The following is a 17,116-nucleotide window of genomic DNA, read 5'->3' as shown; positions in this document are numbered from 1 at the left end:
TTTGGTGAGAGACTTTGTTAGGTTTGGGCCTGAGTATCTGGGAAGCAAAGTACCATGAATGTAGGGAGCAGGACTTTCTCTCCATATCTGCATGGAACCCAGCCCAGTTCTGGCAATGCAAATAATGGTTCTGGGCTTATCAGGGGCCTGCATCCTTGACATAAGTAGTGAGGAGTGTGTGAAGTGTGCCCTCAATATTAGTGTCAGTGGTTCTCCTTCAGGCAGTGTGAAGGGCAGTGGACAACAGCTTAGGGACACCTGAAGCAGACAAGGAAGAACCGATAAATCCTGAGTGGGAACTGGTTTGTGAGCAGATGAAAGGAAAGGCACAAGGTCAATGTTATACCATTCCGGGGACACCATTCACATTTCACTCAATGCGAATCTCACTTGTATGTACTCCAGGGAGTGACTTTCACCCAGAATACAATATCAGTTGCATTCCCTGGAATTGGGCAATGTGGCTGCCTGGTCCTAGGAAGCATCCCTTGTGAAGATTCCCAGTAATAATCACAGGCTGCTTTACATGGGCTGTTGAGGTTCACACTATCACATTGGTGGGGACTCAAGCCATTGTGATTTTGAATTTTGACAATATATCTTCATTTGATTCATTTGGTCTGATAACAAATGGAAATCCTGGTTACTTAGTTTTATACCACTCTTGCCAGGTATCTTTATGTTCCCTTATAGCAGGAACCCAGCTGCAGTCTAAGCAGTGTTCTGGATTCAAGCATATATGCTAGGGAAGATGTCAAGAATTTATTATGTATACAAGTCTGGAGCCCAGGGAAGAGGTCACACTATACATATAAACTTAGAGGAGATTGGAATATTAATGGGATATATTGAGTCACTGTATCTATTTGTAGATAGTACGATTGAATAAGAATAAAATCCTATGGACTCCAGAAAGAAACCACTAAAACTAATAAGTAAATTTAACACGGGTCCAGGATATAAAGTCATATACAAAAATCAATTGTGTATTTATGTACTATAGCCAATAATTGGAAAATGACATTTTTAAAAACTCCATTTATAATTTAGAAAACATAAAATACTTAGAAATAAATTTAGCAAATGATGTGTGAAACCTCTACACTGAAAATTATAAAACATTGCTGAGAGAAATAAGATCTAAATAAATGAAGAAATATACCTTATTTATAAAGTGAAATAAGAGATGGATGGATGGATGGATGGATGGATGGATGGATGGATGGATAGATAGATAGATAGATCTGTCTGTCTTAGACCCCAGTTCCTGACACAGGGCTCCAAAAGCCTTGTAAATAGAGGTGCTAGGACAATCTTTCTTCTAATATTTAGTCTTTGACCCCAGTTTTCAGCAGAGCCCCTAAAACTCTTGTAATTTCTTAAGTGTTAAGAACACTAGGAGCATTTTTGTTCTAGTATTTGGTCTTTGACCCCGGTTCCTGACACAGGGCTCTTAAATCCCTTGGAATTTCCTGGGTGATAAGTGTGTCTTTTGTTCTAATGAGGTGACTCTGGGTGGGCTCCTGGATGGCTCCTGGGTGGGGGCTTGTCACCAGAAAGACTAAGCCATGATTAAAAGCTTGGAATGTTCATCCCTACTCCCATTCTCTGGACAGGGTGAGGGGCTGGAAATGTAGTTCATAACTGATCATACCTATGTGATGTTGCCTTCATAACAGTGTGGGGTTCAGAGAGCTTCCAGATTGTTGAACACATCTGCAGCCCAGAAGGGCGATGCACCCCGATTCCAAGCCTCTGTACTTGGAACCCTCCCAGACCTTGCTATATATATCTCTTCATCTGACTGTTCATCTGTATCCTTTATCATTTCCTTTATTGTAGAATAAGCAGGTAAATATGTGGTTTTCTGAGATCTGTGAGCCATTCTAAGCAAATAATCAAATCTAAGAGGGAGGAGGTCATGGGAACCTCTGACTGTAGCCAAGTGATACAAAAGTGTGGTGGGTACCCCGGGGAATTACTACTGCAATTGTTATTTGAAGTGAGGGGCAGTCTCATGGGATCTAATGTTATTTGCAGGTAGGTAGTGTCAGCATTAAGTTAAATTATAGGACATCTAGCTGGTGTCACAAAGAATTACTTAGTGTGGGGGAAAAAAACCCCACACAACTAGAGTCAGGAGTGTTTTGAATGTTGTAGTAATTTGAGAGTAAAGGAAAGATACAGGAGGGGGCCCGGATTTTTCCTAAACCCAGTGGATTGGCTGATTCAATATTGTTAAGATATCAGTTCTCCTTCAAATATATCTATAGATTCAATGTAATCTCAATCATAATCTTACTGGGTTTTTGTTTCTTTTAATTGAAAGGCTCATTAAAAAATTTGTATGGAAACAAAAAGGGCCTAGTATATTTAAAACAATCTTGTAAAAGAAGAAGAAAGTTGGAGGACTAACATTATCTGACTATAATATTTACTATAAATATAAAATAATCAAGGCAGTATGATTCTAGTATAAGGATCAATAAATAGATAAGTAAAACTGAAGAAAAATCTCAGAAACAGACACGTCTATATGATCATTTGATTTTCATATATAAGATGCCAAAACAATCCAATGAGGAAAAGAAAATCTTTTCAACAAATTATGCTAGAACAGCTGGATATCAATATGGGTAAAATATGAACCATAACTATTTCACAACTATCTCATACACAAAATGAACCTTAACAATTATTTCAATTATTTCATATACAGAAATTAATTCTGAATTGATCATAGCCTAAAACTAAAAGTTAAAACTTTAAAGCATCTAAAAGAAATGGTAGGAGGATATCTTTGTGACTTGGTACACGAAGTTTCTGGAACACAGACCTATCTAGTCATAAAATAATAGATTGGAAAAGGGAAAGTATTGATCAAAGGGTACAGAATTTTAATTATAAGATGAATAAGTTCTGGAGACCTGATGTACAGCATGGTGACTATAGTTAATGAATGCTTGAAATTTGCTGAGAGTAATCTCAAGTGTCCTCTACACACACACAGACACACACACGTGCACGCGCGGTAATTGGATGTGTTAATTAGCTTCATTGTAATCATTTCAATATATATGCATATAAGAAAACATCATCTTTTACAATTAAATATATTTTTTATTTGCCAATCATACCTCAGTAAAGCTGGAAAAGAAAGAATTGATTAGCAAATTAGATTTCTACTCATTAAAAAATACCTGTAAGAAAATTAATAAGCAAGCCACAGATTGGAAGAATAGTCACAAAATCATTTTCTAACAAAGGACTGGTACTCAGGAAATAACTCCTACAACTTAATAGTAAAAAGACAATTCAGTTATTTAACTGGACAAAATATTTGAACAGACACTTCACAAGGAAGTGATTAATAAGTATACAAAAAAGTTTCCAGCATCATCACTAGTCATGATGAGATACTGCTATACTCCCACCCAAATTGCTAATGTTAAAAAGAACAATAGCACCAACTTTTGACAAGCATGTGATCCACCACACATGAATTCTCATACACTATTAATTGCAGTGTAAAATGGAATAACACTTTTGGAAAAGGGTCTGGTAGCTTTCTATACGGTCTTGGACCTGGTGTGACCATGGAGAGAGTCAAAGTGGTTAAGAAAAGAGAGTCAGGTTCTGAACCCTGGAATACTTTAACATTTACAGATCATTTAGATGAACAGGAAGCATAAAAGGTGCTGAGAAAGAGCAGGCCATAAAGCAGTAAAAAACTAAGAGTATTGTGTCATGGATGCGGAGAGAAGAAAGTCTATGTAACCTCTATCCTTAATAATGCTTTAAAACTTTTCCTTAATATCTATTTTGTTTGATATTAATCTGGGTAGTAGTTCAGAAAAGTTACTACACAGCAAAGAGAACAACAGTGAACCCTGGGTAGGCGAGAGAATCTTATTTCCAGTGTTGCCACATTTCATTATCTCAATGCCCAGTTTTCAACAACAACAAAATTACGAGACATACAAAGAAACATGAAAGTGTAGCCCACACACAAGAAAAAAGAGCATTTAGTAGAAACTCTCTCTGGGTAAGCCCAGATATTGAACTTATTATATGAAGACTTTAAATCAGTTAGTTTAAATTGTTCAAGTAACTAGAGGAAATCATGTCTAAATACCTAAGAGAAAGTATATAATATATATACTTTTAATATATTTCTTCCAAAGTATATTTATCATTGAAAATTTCACATATATTGGCAAAAAGATGTTATAGGATTCTCTTACAATTAAAAGAGTCTTGTTCTATGCATACAGTTATAGCTCCTTTTTACGACATAGTATTGTTTGTATCTTTCATTTTAATCTCGATTTCTACTTTTATATGGAAGTTATTCTCCTTTTTCATTTTTTTAAGAACCAGTGTTCTATCTCTTTTTAAAAATTATTTTCTGCATTTATCTTTATAATTTTTCCCTCTTTCTAAATTTGCCATTTAATACCTTTATTAGGGTCTTGAACACTGAAAAAATTTTCAATATTTTCTCTTTATAAATGACTGAAAATATGTCTCTAAATACTGTTTTTATTGTATCCCACAAGTTTTGATCTATGTGTTGTCATTGTCATTCAGTTCTAAATACTTTAAGAATTATCTCGCAATTTCTTCTCTAACTCATGAGTTATTTAGGAAAGCATTTTACTGTTTTTAAAGCAGAGGTTTTAAATAATGATCTCTTTTTGGCTAATTTGTAATTCATTTGCATTGTATTAAGATAGAGTGGTCTATAAGACTTTTCTATTTAGGCTTCCTCTGTGACCTAGGATGTGACCAATTTTTATAAATGTACCATGAGTACTTTCTTCTATATTTGGAGAGGGTATTGACCTCCATTTGATCAAGTATGCTATTAAGTTCAATATTCTATATTCTTACTAATTTTGCCTGCTTAATCTATTGATTTCTGATAGAAGTTAAAAATTTCCCACTAAGATTGTTGATTTCTTCCAGTTGTTTCTAATAATATCATCGGTTTTTTGCTTCATATGTTTTGAGGATAGGTTTTTAGAAGACGAGTTCATAACTATTAAATATTATTAGTGGATTTCCCTTATTTTGTAATATCCCTTTTTAGCCTCATTAAGGCTTTTGATTTAAATTATGGTATGTATGACATTAATATGAATTCATCCTATATCTTTATTTAGCTTTTCTTGTGCTTTCGTTTTGGTGTTATTTCTTGCAGAAAGCAAACACATGGGTTTTGATTTTGTCTCGGTCTCAAGAGTATCACTTAATAGGCATGTGTAATCTATTTACTTTTATTTTAGAAACCTTTTTTAGTGGATTTATTTCTACCGGTTATTTTGTATTTTCTGCTTATACTCTTTCCCCTCTTCTTTTCTTATCCTCCTTCAAATTGATAAAATTTTCTACATTCTTTTTTCCTTCATTGTTTTGGAAACTACAGATGTGTTTTCATTCTTTTAGTGAATTAAATTTTTTTGACTATTTTTTATTGTTATTGTTATTATTTTAATTGTAGTAAAATATACATGACAAAATTTACCATCTAATTTTTTAAGGGTATAGTTCACTAATGTTAAATATTTTCACATGGTTGTACAACTGATCTCCAGAACTCTTTTCTTTTTGCAAAACTGCAACTCTATATCCATTAAACAACTCCCTGTGTCCCTTTTCCCTAATCCCTAGCAACCACCATTCTACTTTCTGTCTTTATGAATTCGACCACCCTAAGGACTTCATATAAGTGGAATCATACAAGATTTATCTTTTTGTGACTGGCTTATTTCACTTAGTATAATGTCTTCAAGGTTCATCCACATTGTAGCATATGTCAAAGTTTTCTCCCTTGTTAAGGCCTAGTAACATTCCACTGTAAGTGTATGCCACATTTTGTTTATCTATCAATGGTCAGTGGACACTCGGGTTGCTTCTGTCTTTTGGCTATTGTGAATAATGCTGTTATGAACATGCATATATAAGTATCTCTTTGAGATGCTGCTTTTCAATACTTTTGGGTATGTATCCAGGAGTGGAATTGCTGGATCATATGGAAATTCCATTTTTAACGTTTTTGAGGAACCACCATGCTGTTTTGGCTGCACCATTTTATATTCCCACTAACAACAGTATACAAGGTTTCGGTTTCTCCACATCTTTGCTGACACTTGTTTTTTATAGTTTGTTTTCCTTTTTTTTGTTTTTCATAGTTGCCATCCTAATTGATATAAGTAGTATTGAGTTGTGGTTTTGATTTGCATTTCCCTCACGATTAACAATGTTGAGCATATTTTCAAGTGCTTTTGGCATTTGTATATCTTCTTTGGAGAAATGTCTGTTTAAGTCTTTTGCTCACTTTTTAAATCACACTCTTTAGGCTGTCGTTGTTGTCGAGTTGTAGGAATTCTTTATATGTTCTGGATATTTACCCTTGATCAGATATACAGTTCTAAATGTTTTCTCCTATTTCATGGGTTGACTTTTCATTCTTTTGCTTGTGTCCTTTGAAGTATAGAAGATTTTAATCCTGACGTAGTTCAATTTATCTATTTTTACTTTAGTTGCCTGTGCTTTTGGTGCCATTTTCAAGGGATCATTGTCAAAATCAATCTCAAGAAGATTTTCTCCCATGTTTTCTTCTAAGAGCTTTATAGTTTTCACATTTATGTTTAGGTGTTTTATGCATTTTGAGTTAATATTTGTATGTGGCATAAGGTAGGTGTCTAACTTCATTCTTTTACATGTGGATATCCAGTTTCCCTAACATTATTTGTTGAAAAGGCCATCCTTTCCTCATTGAATAGTCTTGGCACTCTTGTCAAAAATCATTTGCCCATATATGTGAGGATTTGTTTCTAGGCTGTCTTTTCTATTCTGTTGGTCTGTATGTCTGCCTTTATGCCAATACCACATTGTTAAACATACATGGTTAATATATATTATTTTAATAATAAAGTTATTCTGTATTTATATCTTTCTCCCCAAACAATAATACAGATCTTTTATACTTTAACCATGTTTTAATTTTTGAATAGCTTTATTATCTTTTTTAAACACAAAGAAATTGGTATTTTAAGTTGCTATTAGTAGTTTTTTAAATTGACTGACTTCTTAAAAATACTGGTTTAATCAATTTCTGGGTTTTCCTTTATTTATTGATTCTTGGACTTTCCCCTAAGTTTCCCTCTTCATTTGCTGAAGGACATTTGTACTGCTTTTGCAGTTATTGTCTTTTAGCTCAAAATCCACTCTTCTCTGCTCTATGATACTGGGCCTGGGACTTTGCAGACTACATTTCTCCTTCGTTAGCGGGCTCCCTCTGAGGTTTTGGCAAAAAGGGCCACTAGAAGTAGACTGGAAACCTGGAGGAAAGAGAAGTAACTTGCTTCTTCTTATTTACATGTTACTCCTGTTAGCATTGCCACAGACGCTTTCCACATTCCATTCATCCCTTTGCATGCAAGGTCCAAAAAAACCACTTTTTTTTTTTTTTTTTTAGGGGGTTGAAGTTGGGTTGGCAGATGAAGACCTGCAATTTTCTTACCCTGATAAAAATTTTTTTCTACGCAAATACTTTTGAAAAAAATAGCTTTATTGAGATACAATCTGCATATCTTAAAATTCACCCATTTAAAATTTACATTTAGAGTCACGCAATCATCACTACAATCTACTTGTGTAACATTTTTATCACCCCCCAAAAGAATCCCCATACTCAATAGCAGCCTGATAGAATCATTTTTAGTTCGACATTCCTTTTAGTCCTTAACCAGCTTTATACACATTTTTATTCAATTATAATCATGGTGGATCTAACAGTTTGTTTACTTTGAGATGCTCTTAAGTTATATTGCAAGAATCTCCTATTTCTATAGTTTTAGTAATTATTATTTAGAAATTTTATGTAATATGTCACTGTGTGTGCTTACTATGATTAACAAAGGAAGAACAATTATTTTGACTTAAGGTAAGAGTCCACAATGCTGGCCTAGAAATTAGGCTGAAGGTGTTTCTTAGGCCCTGTCTTTTGTTTCTGGACAAACATTCCAGACCCTATCAGTTTGCCGTCTGGTTGGCAGTCAGTCACCTTTGGGCAGGTTGCACTCACATGCTGTGGCAGCCTGCTTTGCAGGTACTGAAACAGACGCTGGTCTGGATGGGCAGGTTCTGCACCAGCTGAAGAAAGCTCGATTCAAAGTCTTTGCAGGAGAAAGCTCGATTCAAAGTCTTCATTTCAATAAGTTTTTTTACTGGGACGATCAAGAATCGAGGGGACTGTAACTTAAAGATTATACTCCTAACAGACATAAGCCTGTGTATTTTACCATGTTTTTAAAGACATGGGAAGGGAAGCTTTTAAGACTTACTAATTACCCTTGAAATATATCTTGGCAGGACCACTGTCTTTGGCTACAAAGATCCCAGGGGCCATCATTCACAAAGTACCCTGGTGTGCAGAGCATAACCAGGACCAATGTCCTTGGCGGCCTGAGTCTTGGCCAGCAGATACATAATGACGGGACGGTGGCCGTGAGGAGGGTAATTGTTAATATTCTGTAGCAATTTTCTGTGTATACAAGATTTAACTGTGGTGTCTCACTGAATCCGTAGTAAACCAGTGACGTTGCTATGGCTCTCCCTCATGCTTTTGCCCCACCCATCTTTACTGACGTATAACTGACAAATATAAATGGTATATGTTTAAGGTTTACAACTTGATGACTTGATATGTGTGTGCATTTTGAAATAATTGCCAGACTCAAGCTAATTAACATTATCACCTGACATGGTTACCATTTTTTTATTCTTTTTGTTTTTGATTTTGTGGCGAGGACACTTGGATCTCCCCTCTTAGCAGATTTCAAGTATGCAATACAGTATGTTTTACTATAGTCACATTGCTATACATTATTAGATCTCCAGAGCTTATTTATCTTTCATAACTGAAATTTTGTACTTTTGACTATCATTTCCTCATTTTCTCCTTCCCACAGCCTCTAGCAACGACCGCTCTACTCTGCTTTTGTGAGTTTGACTGTTTTAGATTCCTGTCTCCTCTGTGCTTTTATATACATTTCCCTCTGGCTGAGGCATACTTTTCCTTCAGCATCACATGATGGAGCTCGTTATTTCTACCCAAATTAGCTTGGCTGTCACCTTCCTAAGCTCCCTCGTTGGGGTGGTTGCTCTCCCTCTGGGCCCCATTGTAGTAACACCCTGCAGATATCTGTTCCATGTGGCTTATCTAATAATATATGACAACTGGCTGCTTGCCTGTGTCTTCCCCAAAAGATTTAATCATGTCTTCCAAGCATATTGGAAGTATTCAATAATATTCACTAAATTTAGAGATGAGGTACCTAAGGCCACCAGAATATTTTCCAAAGATTATGTGTAGAGAGCTGGGAATCGAACCCTGGCCTTTGGCTTCAAATCCCAGGTTCTTTCACTTTATCATGCTGGAGGTTTCTCTGTCTAGTCCCAATTAAAGTCCCAACTGCCAGGCATTTATGTGAGTTTGTTTTGAAGCTGGTGTGTAGCCTCATGTGACCAGGACATTGAACAAGCTGGTCTTATGGGAGTGTAATCAGAGAACACATCTTTATTTTTGCCTCCCCTGTTCCTCTCCTCCAGCTAAGACCATCTGGAGATGGAAAGCCTTCTTCACCTTATGCTACACCATTCCCCTCTGCCTTGCTAACCAAGGTTTCTGGGTTCTCCAAGGTTGAAAGTGGTGGAAAAAAGAAGGAAAAACAGAGCTGGAAAGCAGGGCTGGCAGGAAGGCACTTGCCTCAGGTGCAAAATTTAAAGAGGTTCAGTAATCAAGGTAAATATTAATGCAATGTTTTTAAACGTCTCGTGCAAAAAACCCAGGATGAACAGCATACCAAAAATGTAAATAAAGACAGGCTGTCATTTTTTGTTTGTTTTCCGACCTTGAGTTATTGTGCAATGGCCACAGTGTTTCTAATCAGCCTGTAGTTCAAGGGCCACTGGGTCATCGTGTCCCTCGATGGGTGTGTTTATGAGGGTTTACAATGGTATGAGAACAGATTGGGCAACCCAGGACCTCATGTGTAATCGTGTTTTTGATTGTAGAGCCTTTATTAGCTTTTCCATTTGGTTCAACATGTGGGAGAATATTTCAAAAAGTATATTCAGGGGCACAGATTTTTCCTGTGACCTCGGGCTCCACTGTGGCTTGGCATAGCATTGCATGAAAATTCTTATTTTACTGATCCACTTGGAAGATGGCTTTACAACTTCGGGTCTGGCACATGTTTAAAGATGACTTTTTTTTGTGGGACTCTTCTTGCGTTCTTTGGAGGCAGCCCCTGGGAACACTTGGCTGCATTTCCTGTGATGTGGGAGAAGTGTTTCTCACAGGTTGGCCAGTTCTTTCTGGTTGTTCAGAGTTTTGCTCCACGCAGACTATTATCTTCTGCTGTCCTTTATCCTTCATGGAGTCCTCTAGGGTAGGACTTAAAAATGGCTGGCTCTCTACTGAGAAGGCCGCTGTGGTCTTAAAAATGTGCCGGTGTCTTTTGCTCTGACGTCCTCGGGAGCACAGGCCACCCAGAGCAGCCACCTCCTCTTCTTACTACTCTCTCTGGCTTCGGGACCTGCTGCCGGCCCTGCTCTGGCTTCCAGGTTTTCCAGGCGGAGGAGGTCGGGCAGCAGTCCTTCGCGTGTGTTCTCTCCTCCCTCGGTAGACAGGGGGAAGAACCCCAACGCCGTCCCCGGGGGCGGGGAGATGGGGAATCACAGCACTGTTTTCTGCAAGTAAATTTTGCCACAAATTCTTCTTGTTCAACAATCTGCTCCCTTTTTACTGCCAATGTGGGTAAAAGGTTTTTAAAAGCCATGCTCCCAGTTTCCAGATAGCCACTGAAAAATTCCTCTGGGATAGTTTATCTCAAAACTCCCTTCGGTATCAGATATCTATAGCCTTGGGGTCTCAGCTGAGAATTCTGTTTTAACGTTCTGCTGCTCTTATATTGAAGAGGCATTATTTTCTAAACCTCTGGACATGGTGAGAGTAAAGAAGTGGCAAATTAAGATTCCTTAGCTCTGTTATTAAAGGCAGGAGTGTATGTTAAAAGAAAAGCATCATATTTAAAACTGGGACCTGTGGAATCCTTGTGAAAGGTGTAGCGGTAGAGTCAATACATGGACCATCACCTGAAGTGAGTGTTTTTACTGGAATCATGGCCACCTCATTCATTTCTGATAGGACAGTGAGTCATCAAACTTCAGTTTCTTTAATACATCCTATTGAGAAAGGCTAACTCACAGGTAAAGACCCCAAAGGTGGAAGCAGCTACAGGTCATTATCAATTCAGATGTTATATGTGAAAGACTTATAAACGTTGAAGAGCTATTTAAGGGTTCATTGTATTATTAATTTTCCCTGGAAATATAATTCTCTGCATGCAGTGTACAGGGCAGCCAAGTTTCTGAGTAATTCATAGACTCAAAATTAGTGGAGTTCAGGTAAATGAGGTTTGGCTGTGACTATCTTCATTCTACTATAAATATAGCCGGCCTTTTTCGGTATTGCTAGGGAAGATTAGTAGCCAGCCTCAGGCCAACATATCTGTGTTGTCTTTCTGGTAGTACCCCTTATAGAATTTAGCTTATCTAAGAAAACCCCAATCCTAGTAAGTGTTTCTCTTTGATTCCATTGTAAATTGAAGTAAGACAATGCTGTAGAACAGGACGTTATTTGTACTGTGTAAGAGCAATCTGTCATTCATCCATCACATTAAATGTCATTTCTTCAGAGAAGCTTTTGGAGGGGCAAGAACTCTTAATAGAATACCATATTCACGGGGCAGTGACCATGTATGTGACCTCGCCTGCTGCCGTGTCTCCAGGACCTAGCACACTGCTAGCACACAGAGGTGCTCAGTAATCATTAGTGAATGGATTCATTCACTAATATGTGATAGGCCCAGTGTTTGATACTGGTGTGTAAAGAGGAAATATGAGGTTTCTGCCCCCTAGCAGCTTCCAGTCTTTTTAGGGGAGACCGACAATAGCCACGCAGCAGGCAGAGCACCTGGATAGAGTATGTGTCAGTTGTAGGGAACACAGAGGAGGGTATGGAGGCTAGTCTGGGTGAGGGTGGATGGGATGTGGAAGTGGCTTTGAGAAAATGTCTCCAAGTGGTGGTGCTTGAATTGTTTAAAGATAAGTGAAAGTTTACCAGGTCAGCACAGTGTAGAAGAAATCATATATTCGAGGAGAGGCCAAAGGGTGTGTTTGTTGTGTACCAGCATTGCTCTAAGGCAGCGTCTCAGAGGTGCCCTGGTGTGTTTGTGTGTGCATGCATGCGTGCATGTGAGCGTGTGTGCGTGTGTGTGATGCTTTGGTAAAAAGGCAACGAGTACTCATTCACTTCCCTCCCAGGGTTCCTCCAGAAACCCATGACCCTGCTTCCAGATAATGTATTGGGCTGAAACAGACTGTTTACATCTGCCTGTGCTTTGCCTTGCAGCCATTCCCATCCTTCTCCCCCCAGATCACTTGACGGCCCTTGTTGCTTGGTCCGTATCTGGCCAGAGCTCCTTTCTGCTCCGGCCCCTGCGTGGCTGTTGGCTCCTCATTTGCATGGCCAGCAATACTTGGTTTGGGGGCCATCTCTGAGTCAGCCCCAAGATGACCTTCCCAGAGCAGTGAGACTCCTTTGTATCACAAATGGTGATTCTTACCCCCTCATGGAATTATTTGGTTAATTATTTTATTTTATTTTTTATTTTTCTTTGCATTCAAAGACACAATCTTGATATTCATATCTTAGCAACCAAGGAGACCATACTGCTCGGGCAGTGGGACAATAACAGTGGAATCCAAGCTCAGAGAACTGGTTCCAATAAAGCCGGCACCACGAATTGGCTGTATTGCCTTGGACAAAGTGATTTTCTTGTGTTTAAAACAGTTGCTGGGCTAGTACTAGGTGCTCTCTGAGATACTGTTCCACTTGCATTCTCATTAAGCAGAGAGAAAATATTTGGCCTTACGTGAAAGATATCACATTATCGATATCGATATTGAGCAGAAACAGTAAAAATTGCATCTTTTTCTAAGAACATTTTAGTTATAGGCAATCAGTTTAACAGAAACCCAGCAGTGGGTGTAAGGTTAGCATTCTCCATAAATGTTTTGATAATGGTAGAGTTATAATTAAGTTCTGCTTGAGAAAATTGGTTCTCACGGTACAACTAGAGAATGTCCTTCGTTGCTTATCAACTCCAAAGCTGAGTGGGTCTCCATATCCTACTAGCCGTCAATTGAATTTGCCGCCCTAAGGCCCAAAGCACTGTGATGCCACTGAGAGATGCTCTCATCTAGCTGACTTTTACCAATATCTGGTGACAATTATTGATCTGTATTTTTTGAGGGAAAAAAAGGATAAAAATCTGTTGATATTTAGGTTTTGAAGAATATCTTCCCATCTAAAGGAGAGCTAATTACACTGTTTTTCTTCTAGGGGGTAGTTGGCTCTGAGTTTCTGGTGTTGTGTGTGCATGCGTATGTGTGTGTACCTGTCTCAAAGTAACAATTCCAGTTTGGCAACCCCCTAATTGCAGGGATTGTTAAAAAGATTATTATGCATGTTATTGCAGAAAACCCAGCACCCTATAAAGTCATGTGGCAGGAACTAGGGCATTTCTCAACTTAACACATTAACATTGCAATAAACCAATTTCTCTCTGTAAACATCAGGCTAGGAGGCTTCCCTGGAGGGTGGATTTGTAGGGTCTTCTCAAGAAATTTTTTCCTTGTTGCAGGAGAGTGGGCACATCCTAGTCATTTTGTTAATTCCTTATTTTGTCCTTTGATTTTTCTCATTTTATTTCTTTTTTCTTATTACGTACTGAGTGTAGAAAGTTTGTAAAATGCATAAAAGTATAAAGACGCAGAACTAAAATCAATTAAAATCCAATCTCATAGTTACAACCACTATTAACCTGTAGAAATTCTCCCAGTCTTTTTACTTATGCATTTAAAAATCCCTTGATTTTGACAATTGGTTTAGGATAGTCATTTTTGTTATTTAAAAAATTATTTATAACCATTATTTTAAATGGCTACCTAGTGTTTTATTTCTGGTAAGTCAATGTCAATTTTCCACTGACAGAAAAAAAATGCTGCATTGTTCATCTTGATATCAAATTATTTGTGTATATTTTGGATTACTACTTTAGGTTACTTAAAATGGAATTATGGGATCAGAAAGTAGAACATTTTAAAGCTTCTTTAAACACATTGTGAAATTGCTTTTCAGAAAAGTTGTGTTAATTTTTATTTCTACCACTAGCAGTATATGAAAGGACCCATTTCACCACATTTTCATCAGTTGGGGAATTTGCATTTTAATACATATCTTTGTTAAACTGGTAGGAAGGCAAAATATGTATTTGTAGCTTAATTCTGTTATTTGATTTCAGTGAAGTTGATCATTTTACCAAACTTTTATTATCCAATCGCACGTGCATTGTCTATTCATATTCCTTATCCATTGTCTACTGAGAATTTTTAGAAGTTTTTAAAAATTCACTTATGTGAGCTCATTTAATACTTAGTCTACAATGTTTTAGCAGCTCATCGACAAATGTTTGTTTATATTTCAAACGTACATTTTTTTGATGTACAGTTTAAATATTTGATGCAATTTAACTTTTTGAGTTTTTGTTTTTTTAAACTTAGAAAGTTATCTCTATCCAGTGATTTAATAACTTTTCCTTCTCTTTTGTTTTACTGAGTATACATAAATTATTTTAAATGCCCCCCAAAGTCTGAGGATATACTCATCAGCTCAAAAAAAGCAAAAGTAATGATTCATAAGAAGTTAAAGCTGGCCTTTATTAGGAACCAGTTGGACCGCAAACTTCAATAAGAGTATTTGAAGGAAACACCTGTGACTGTCGATGAGCCGCTGATGAGGAAGAGTGGGGGTGACTGAGAGGAGGTGGAAAGATGGAAAGACGGACTTTCACAATGATCCGAGGCCTCTTCATGTTCTCCATTTTCTTCTAGAGTTTCTAGAACAAGTTTGTAGCAATTGTGGATTCAAGGAATGATGACTTAAGACCTTTCCTAAGACTGACAGATAGCTAGCTGTGGGTTGCAGAATGCACAGTTCCTCATTTTCAAATGGAACCAAAAGCTTTAGAGAACTGGATGAAAGCTGGCCAGGAGTACCCAGGAGTCCCTTGACATCTCCCTGTAATATGCAGAAGCAGGTCAGTGTAAATCTTGAGTCTCGGGGCACTGAAGGCGACCTGTGTGGGGATGTGAAACTTAACTCAGAAGTTGAGAGCTCCTATTTTGAAATGAAATGAGAAATATCAGTGTTAGATTAAGCATGTATACAATTTGAAATTCAGTGTGAGAAAAGCTGATACTGTACTTGATAAAATTTTGTCTACACCATGGACCTGCTCATTTTTATTTTAACATTGTGGATTATTTAAATTTTGGTTAGCAATTCAGCAAACACATTTTTTAGTTGAAATTATAATGTATGTCTTCATAATCATTCTCATTTGGAAAAAGCCTGTGTGATTTGTTCAACAGCTACTAACTAGAGTTTATATTTTAACCTGTCAGAACTACAAGCATAATGACTAAGAGGAACTACTTGGTTTGTAAAGAACTGACTTTGTAAACCCAGCCTTATAAAGTGACCACAAATTTCACAAATCAACATTTGTGCCTTGTTGGAGCATGTTCGTTAAGAGTCCCTATGTAACCTGGGATCTCGTTCTGTGTCTCCAAGGAATCTTTGGCAAAACACTTAGCTCTCGATGTGCCAACTTCTTCAGCCATAATGTGGGGACTTTGACTAAATCTCTAATGTCTCTCTTAGCTCTAAAACTTGGATTTCTTTTAAAATCCTGCAATTAGGAGAAATCCGACAAGGAGAGCTTTTCTTGCTGTTCTTCTGACACATGAAAAACACATTTCAAGTGAGGCATAGGAAGGAGCCTTGAACTTGCTAACTGAATAAGATTACTAGAAAGACAAACTAGGATAATTTTTTAAAGTAACTCAGTGTGGCGAGGCTGTCTCCAACTTTTCTGAGTTTCTCTTTTTAAAAACTTTAATTTTTGGTTTCCTTTTTAAAAAAATTAATCTTGGCATATGTTATATCTACCACATTGAGTTAAGTTAAAAGATTTTAATAAAGAATTAAAACATTGCAAAGAATAAAACCATGCACACCTCCCTGTAGCAAATCCTTGCTGGTCAAATAACTGGACCATGAATGAGGTGTTACTGCCACCTGTTGGCATGTTGTCTAATTACAGGAAAAGTTTAGAAAGAAAAGTCGGCTTTTTAAATGAGTGAAAAGTGACAATGAATGTCATAGTTTTAAGCAAGCCCTGAAATTTATGTTTAATAAGTCAATCACTACATACATGAAGATATTATAATCTGGTAGTTACTAGGTCAGTACTATCAAACCTAAAGTCATACAACGTTGACTATTAAATTCTTGCATTTATGCCCTTGGGAGGGAAAAATTTATTTTTTCAATTGCTCCAGTAGCATTTATTTATTTATTATTCTTAAATTTTTTTTTTTAAAAAATTAAACATGTCATGGCTATTGATTACAGAAAATTTAGAAAACTCAAAGAAGCAAGAAGATTATAAAAGTCACAGGGGCATCACGCGCGTGTAAACACAGCATTTGGCATATTTCCAAGATCATGCTTTTTTCTACATCATTTTTATGGATGAGATAATACAGTAAATAATAACAGCTAAAACTTGCTGTTACTATATTTAATATACGCCAGGCACAGTTCCAGGTGCTTTACATATATTAAGTTTAACCCTCATGGCTGCCCAGTGAGGAAGGTACTACTATTACCTGCATGTTAAACACAGGAAACTGAAACACAAGCACACGGAAGGTGAGTGACTTACCCAAGGCACATGTACAGTCATTGGTGATTCAACGAGCTGTAAGTCAAACCTAGTCTGCTTGGATTTAGAATCTCTTGTTAACCACTGTACCACTTTTGTGTATTCCGTTACATGACTAGATTTTATTTAATAAATTACCCATTGTTGGAGATTTAGGTAGTTTCTAAATTATTGTTCTCATAAACAATAAT

The 17,116-nt window shown here is 37.0% G+C and overlaps 1 long non-coding RNA gene across 2 annotated transcripts in view; it reads left to right on the top strand.

The window, feature by feature from the left end:
- Positions 1-17,116, top strand: part of LOC107504055 — a 29,588-nt gene that overhangs the window by 9,981 nt on the left and 2,491 nt on the right. For both annotated transcript variants that reach the window (XR_001595362.2, XR_004954028.1), the window contains one exon: positions 15,028-15,233. This is a non-coding gene — a long non-coding RNA (uncharacterized LOC107504055). The remainder of the gene's footprint in view (positions 1-15,027; positions 15,234-17,116) is intronic.

This window comes from Rousettus aegyptiacus, unplaced genomic scaffold, assembly GCF_014176215.1.
Source record: "Rousettus aegyptiacus isolate mRouAeg1 unplaced genomic scaffold, mRouAeg1.p scaffold_m13_p_13, whole genome shotgun sequence".
Classification (NCBI taxonomy): Eukaryota; Metazoa; Chordata; class Mammalia; order Chiroptera; family Pteropodidae; genus Rousettus; species Rousettus aegyptiacus.
Note: the sequence above shows the minus strand (reverse complement) of the source record. Positions and strands in the feature narration are given on the sequence as shown.